We start from the raw sequence: 7,994 nt of genomic DNA on the forward strand, positions 1-7,994 counted from the left end.
CCGAATCAACATTTAAATTTTTTTATCCAACTAGCCGACACCTTTAAATCTAACGGCGCTTCACCCGATGCGATCCGTTTAAGATTATTTCCTTTCTCCCTCAGGGATAGAGCACGTTCATGGCTAGATTCACTTCTAGCTAAATCAATAACTACCTGGGAAGACCTTAGGAGAGTATTCCTTGCTCGATATTTCCCCCCTAGCAAGACTGTTGTTCTTCGAAACCAAATAACCAGATTTGCTCAAAACCAAGGAGAATCGCTTTTCAAAGCTTGGGAGAGATATAAAGAGCTATTAAGAGTATGCCCACACCATGGCCTAGAGCAATGGCTGATCGTTCACACCTTTTACAATGGACTCCATTATAACACCAAGATGATCATCGATGCTGCCGCAGGTGGCACGCTGATGAATAAACCTTATCCTGAAGCTTGTGACCTAATTGAGGATATGGCCCAAAACCATTATCAATGGGGAACTGAACGAGCATCAATAGAGAAAAAGGAGACCCAAGGTGGAATACATCAGGTAAGCTCTCTAGACATGATGCAGGCGAAAATGGACGCTTTAGCCCTTAGTATCGAACATATGTCTACAAACACAAACACCGTAGTAGTAGTCCACACAGAGTGTGAACTCTGTGGATCTAAGGACACGAATCGGAAGAGTGTAACCTTTTAAACGAACTAAATACCGACCAAGTGAACTACACCCAAGGTAACCCGTTTTCAAACACTTACAACCCTGGATGGAAGAATCATCCAAATTTCTCTAAGTATCCTGTAGGCATTTGAGAAGAAATCCCGGTTAGGATCGGTCAACTTTATATTCCAACAGACTTTGTGGTCATGGATATCAAAGAAGACGAAGATATCCCTATCCTTTTAGGTAGACCATTCTTATCAACAGCCGGAGCTATAATAGATGTCAAAAGAGGGAAATTATAGGTTCTGACCCCTCAAATTTTTGAAATTAATGCTTGACAGCTATAATAGAATGTGTACTAAAATTTGATCACATGTGAAGGTAGTCCTGACCCCTCAACCCAGATCTCCAACAAAATTCATAACCCTGCTTGCCGATACTTCCAGATGATCATTGCCCACACCTTCATGGGGAAGAGTGCCTGATGTGCATGTGAGTGCTGAAGAGATCTTCTTCATGTACTGTACTACTTAGTCACGCCCGGTAGACTGTGGAGCTTTCTTGATCGAGAGCTTACACCTTAATGCTCGCTCTGTTGCGAGCCCCATTCATGTCGGAAGCACGGTGACCCACATAGCCTCAGCCCTGGGACTCGATAGGAGACTGTCGCACCTGACACCTTATTGCAGTTACACCTTGATGGATGTTGATTTTTCTCTAGACCATGGTCTGATGAGGAGATCCTCTTTCCATCCGAATCAATACAGACTGTTAATTAAGGGTGAGACCAATCACTACTTCTCTTTACCTGACCCTCAGGTGACTTGTGTCATTGATCAGACCAATTGGGTCTACGCCATAGAAGGGTAGGGAGAGACAATTGATGCGCCGAAGATTGCACCGATCAGAATTAAAGTCCGTACCAACAATCCTAATCTCTAGACTCCGAGCATGCAATCCGAATTAGTTAAGCTTCGCATGGAGATAGCCGAGCTTCTCCAGGAGCTCGCTGACGTTTCCCTGCAGGTCGAGGTAGCAGTTGCCTCACACGACACCGAGACTAATATGCTGCATGATGAGATCGCCGATCTTCAACGCCAGATCGCAGAGCTTCGAGGCTACGAGTTTGAGGAAACTCCACTATATCTCGAGCGTTGATGTCATCATGGACCGAGAAATACCATTTGAATTTCCCTATTTTCTTTCCGTATTTATTATTCATGCCTATTTTTTATCGTTTCCTATGACATTATGCTTGCTTTACTTCCTAAGATCTTTGGACTCGTGAATTATTATCGACTCTTCTCACACATATATATGCATTATTATAATTATTATGTTTTGTATGTCCATTATTTTATTTTGTTTTATTTTGTTTTACCTTACTATCTTATTTTGTTTTATTTTGTTTTGTTTTATTTAATTTTGTTTTATTTTATTTTGCTTTATTTTATTTCGTTTCATTTTATTCTATCAAGCTTAAAATCGAAAACAAAAAAAACAGCATTCGTGGATACCTATATACACTCCCCATTACAAAAATGAAGACGGGAAGAATTAAGGCCCAAGAAGCAAACAACACAGCCAACCTAAACCATTTCCGAAGACATGGCGGGCGCCATGAGCTCCATGGCGGGCCCCATGACGTAACGGTCATATTTACCTTTTCCATTATTTATACCTTCTTCAACCTTTCCAAACCTATTCTCTTCTTCTCCAAATTCTACCAAATTCGTAAGAATTTCCAATCTTCTCACTTTCACTACAAACCAACAATTTTCCATCTTCACTTCTCCAACCCTCCACCAAAAATCCATTAAATTCCATTTTTTCCTTTATTTTCTATAATTACTCATTTTTTTCAACAACCTCCATTAATGGCCGGAATGGAGTTTAGCGACATCACTCTTTGTGGAGGAAAGCCCGGTGAGCGACAAAACAAGATTTTGCAAAGATTGTAAACTCGGGAGATCCTCTCTACCAGGTATGTCGACGAAGACTGTTTGTACACATTAGACACATATCATAGTGTATTCCACATGCTAGACAATTTAGGATTACATGATATTTTTGCTAGCAAAGCACCCTCCTACGATAGGCTCACTAGGGAATTTTTATGTTCCCTGATTTACACTGTCCATCCCGGCACTGCTAGCACGGTAGGTACCATTTATTTTAGGATGTTTAATGTAGAATACGAGTACACTACCGATGCTTTAGCGGGATTGCTCAGAATGCCTTATGGTGATGGTGCTATTTGTGAGACGCCCTTAGATGCTGAATGGGAAATCGAGGCATTTACTTTTTGGAACCGATTATCTAATGTGAATGTCACTTCCTTTGAGGGAATTTTGGCTTCTAACATTCATAACCCGACCATACGTATTTTTAGATATCTTTCCTCATGTACTATATTTAGCCGGGAAAATTCTAAATAAGTAAATGCCCGAGAATTGCTATTTTTACAGGGGTGCCTTACTAATCGCATAATCAATCTTGTTCCTTTCTGTAAGACCCCAATTTTGGGCCCTAAGATCCCTCATGGCCCATATCATATCATATCATGGCCTCAAGGATCATTGCATGCCCTAGCTTCCCTCCTAGTGGGTAGGTTGCCTTGTGGGTTGTTTCTTGATCACCAAGCATACTTTGCATTTGTATATCTTTGCGTTCATATGTTTACTAACCAAAAAGTACAAAAATATTGTCAGTCTAACCTTGTTGCTTGCAGTTGAAGCAATCATCAGCAATTAGGTCAAAGACAGTCCACAGTCAGTCAAAGCAGTGGATGGTGGCCATTCTTGCAGAATTTGGGAATCATGATCAATAATCAAGAGTTCATACAACTTGGGACATCATTTGAAGTCAAGGTCTCAAGGAATTAGGGTTTGGAATTCATCAGAAGTGGTTCAATCATCCAAAACCCTAGAAAAGTCAAACTTGGTCAACTATGGATTTAATCAATGATTTGATGGATAGAATTGATTTGAAGGAGCTCATTCATGTCCATATAAGCCTCATCTATCATGTCAAACCTCATCATGGAAGAATTTGAAGTAAAATCAGAAATTTCCCAAAATAGAAAGTGGACCTGTAATTTCAACTGCCAAAAATGGAAACTTCTTGATCCTCAACTTACATCATGATACAAGCTTCAACTGAATTTCTTCCCAACATGAAAGTTGAAGATCTTGTTCTCCCATTTTCAAAAAGTCCAAGAACTCCCAAATCCCATGTGTGGTTGTCAAGATATGATCAATTCAATTTCAAAAATTTGTGAACTTCAAAGAGCCATATCTCATGAACCATAAGGCCAAATTTGGTGGGGTTTTTTCCTACAAACCACATTTTTCCTCCTCTTTCCAAAAATATAAATTTCATCCTCCAAAACCTTGCCAATCAAAATGGCATTTTTGGCCTTGACTTTATTCATTTCAAGTTTGACTCAAGTTTGACTTTTTGATTTAAACATTTTTGACACAATTGGCCATTTGGGATTTGTTCTAAATGTCATTTGCAAGATGTTCCAAGCCCAAAATTGAGCAGCATTCCATCATACCACCTCCATATTCACCTTTGGTTCATAATGAGCAAATAATGCATTTTGGTTCATTTAAGCAAAGCAAGCTTAACACTTCATAAGCAAACACAAAACAACAAATATATTGGTCATGTACAGCCTGTTCAGAGCCCAATTCGTGTACAAATCACACCTCCATATCCACTTGTGCAAAACTTAGCAAAATGCAAATCACTTCATTAAAACAAAACCAGCTTAGCATGTGATTAAGGGACCTTAAAACAGCACATATAAATGAAATTTTCTGCTCATTCAGAACCCTAGAGACAGCCTCCATTCACACAGAAAACTCATCTGCTCTCCAAATTTTTCACTTCTTGATTTGGAACTGTTGCTTAATTTCCTCAAAGAAATCGAGCTGGTTTTGTTTGCTGCATTATACACCATCACTTTGGAGTTCATTGCAAGCCTAATTTCATAACTGTGAAGCCGCCTCCACTCTGTTTTCATTGAAGCTCAGCCATGGCAGGTCTGGTTTGAAGACTTTCTAAAGGTTGTTGAGCTAGAGCAACTTAGTCATTCAACATTGCAAGCTGGAAAGAACAACTGTTTCGGACCAAAACCACCAAAACAACACTGTTCCATCGAGTTCTTCAAATCAAGTAAGTTTTTCGACCCTCCTTTTTCTCCAATCCATGTTATGTTTCTGGTAGAGTACGCATCACTGAGTTCATTGCAACTTGTATCATGTAAAATAGTAGAGTTATGCATGAGAAATCTGATTTTTCATTTTTATGATCAAACATATTTCTACTCGATTCACACTGTTTGAAGCTGATTCTGTTAAATGGATGTTGGATTATAGTTGTGCTTGATTCATTTGTTTGAATGGTATGCTTGCCATTAATTTCTGGGCATGTTGGTTTTTATGATTGTTTGTAAGAGATGAACACATGATGTTGCTGTTGAAACCCTAGAACTCTGCCCAGAAATTCCCATGATTGTTTTGGTTTGTTGTTCATGTTGTGGTTGCATGGAGGATATGCTGTTTGCCATGCTGTGTGATTAATGCTATTCGAAATTGTTTGATGATGATGAACATGAGTTTGAACAAATACTGCTGTTGATGAAGCAAAACCCTGGTATTTTTTCCAGAAATCCTGTTTTTATATATGCATGAGTATTGGCTGCTGTTGTTGCTTGTGATTACATGATTCATTTCCATGGCCATGCTGTTTGCATCGTGTTGTTTGATTTGTTGGTGAACCAAGTGATGAACATTGCTGCTAAAACCCTAAGGGTTTTAAAACCCAGAAAATGTGAAACACGATTGGCCATGGTACTGTTCCATTGGCCATCAGCCAATGAGAACATTTCCTCTGCGTGCTCAAAACGCAGAGTTTTGTTTAATGATGCATATAATCACAAAAATGCCATTCAGTCAACATGTTTGACCATCTTTCCATGCTATTTTGCTCATGTTGCTACAATTTGTTCATCAACTTGTAAAATCCATTTCTCCTTCATTTTAACTCCAAAAATCATGAGATTTTCTCCATCATTTTCACAAGAATGTCTATTATTTAATCATGATTTTTATTGAATTTTTGGCTGCCTGGATTTTATTTGGCTCTAGGGTTCTTAATATGTATGCTCATTTGATACCTTTTGCCATTTCTTTTGTGAAATAATGATGTTGCATCCAATGACCCTGAAATTTTTTGTGGTGAAACTAGACTCATTCATCTTTGTTTTGGTATAAAGTTTGTGGATTTATCATTTGTGGTGTGTGAGTTATGATTTTCTGAAGTAGGGTGTGACAATTTGTGTCACACCAATGTTATGCAAATTCATGATTTTTGCTCACATGCTTCCTGGCCTTCAAACAACTTGAAATTTTGCATGAATCATCTCTCATATGTCTAGTTTGTGTGTGAATTTTCCTGGAATTAATCATGCCATTTCCTATTTGTTTGTGAATTTTCTTCCCTGCCTAGTCAAATGTTGACTTTGTGTGATACATGTTGCCATTTCATTTGGGAAATCCTGATGCCTTATTGTATGATCATGAAATTTCATATATGCATACTAGACATCTTGAGCTTTGCATTGGTGTTAATCCCATCCATTTCTCATCTGTTTCCAATTTGTTATGATTTTTTGAAGTTGATACATGTTTTGTTGACTTCTTGGTGCATACTTGAAAATGTGTTGACTTCCTGATTTTAATTGACCATCTTCCCATGATCCAATTGAGCTGAAATTTCATATGCATGCTATGTTATGGATTGTGATTGAGTATGAATTATTTCATAATTTTTGGAATTGATTATCTTTGGGTTTGAGCTTGATCTTGCTGTTGACCTTTTGTGTGCTCCCTCTTGCCATGCTTTGACTTCTTTGGTCTATAAAATGATGATGATGCATGATATAAACTTGAAACCAATTGTGCTTGCTTCTTAAATGTTTGAATTTGACTTTAGTTGACTTTCATTTGCTGTTTTGACTTTCTCATTTATTTTTGACCCTAGGCTAGTCCTAGTGGTCTCTTGGCTTATGTTGAGTTCATTTGTTTCAGGTTAAGCATTTGCCTCAAAGAAACCATTGCCAATTTGATTGAGCTTGATTATATATCATGTGCTAACCTTTGTTTTGTAGGTGGTATGACTCATATGAGTTGGGTCTTGTGCTTTTGCACTTCTGTTTATTGTTAACTGTTGATTCATTTCCTTCTGATTTAAATTGTTGAAACTGTGTACTGATTAGTTGGACTATTTCAGGTACCCTTTTAGTTGCTTAAGTTCTTTGAACTTGCTTGCTTTGCTATTTAGCAATTTGCTTTGAGGTAATCCCTCTTTCTTCATGTAGTCTGGAGACCCGGCTTGTTATTTGGGCGGGCAAACTGTCTGAAGTCCTCCTTAAGAGGCAATGCTTGTGTGTGTTTAAAATTGTCCCAAGCAGGAAAAGTCCTTCAAGTAAGGCAATTGGTAGATCAAAGGGATAAGTAGCCTATCCCCTACTATTCTGTGAGTCTTCTCTTTGCTCCCATTACATGGTTGTAGCATTGAGATCAAAACCCAAGATCTATAGAGTCTAATGTGGAAAGAGCTCCATCTTTCTGAGCTCCCACACTTTCTGAAATGCTCTCCCTGACCAGGGATAAGAGCAATGAGGCACACCCCTCATCTCCTTTCATCTGCTTCACCTTAGCCTCTCAATGGCAAGGTTAAGAGCGACATTTACCTATTACAGTGGACTTTCATAGTCAAACCCTCTTGTGTGAGCCCCCCTTGTTTGGCTATAGAGTGTGCTGTTTGATATTCATTGATTGATTGATTACTTCATATGCACATGTTTGCTTGTATGCTTCATGCATTTATCATCATCATTAATTGCTCATTAATGCATAATCATCTCATTTGTCTTTATGACTTGTCATTGTTGTTTACCCATTGAGGACAATTGTAAGACCATTCATTGGCCATTGCTCCTATGATATGGAAGTGAGTATAAGACCATCACATTGGCCACTCATCTCTTTGCTTGATGCATTTGATTGTATGTGAGGTTGCAACTGTAAGTCCCTGCAAGTTGGCATTTGCTCTCCTATGATCACATGTTGTTTTGTTTGTTTGTATGTGAGGATACAACTGTAAGTCCCTGCAAGTTGGCATTTGTATTCCTAGGACCATACTGTGGAGGTTAGAGTAAGCCCAGACAGATTGGCATCTGACATCCATGTTTTGTCTTTCTTTGTATGTGAGGTTGCAATTGTAAGTCCCTGTAAGTTGGCATTTGCTTTCCTATGATCATATGTTGGATATTGGTA

General features: G+C 38.6%; 1 non-coding gene across 1 annotated transcript; it reads right to left on the bottom strand.

Moving 5' to 3' along the window:
• Positions 1–213: 213 nt before the first annotated feature.
• LOC127077322 (small nucleolar RNA R71) lies at positions 214–320 on the bottom strand. Its single transcript, XR_007787157.1, has one exon. It is a non-coding gene; the product is annotated as a small nucleolar RNA R71 (small nucleolar RNA).
• Between the last annotated feature and the right edge of the window lie 7,674 nt (positions 321–7,994).

Source organism: Lathyrus oleraceus, chromosome 4 (genome assembly GCF_024323335.1).
Source record: "Lathyrus oleraceus cultivar Zhongwan6 chromosome 4, CAAS_Psat_ZW6_1.0, whole genome shotgun sequence".
Classification (NCBI taxonomy): Eukaryota; Viridiplantae; Streptophyta; class Magnoliopsida; order Fabales; family Fabaceae; genus Lathyrus; species Lathyrus oleraceus.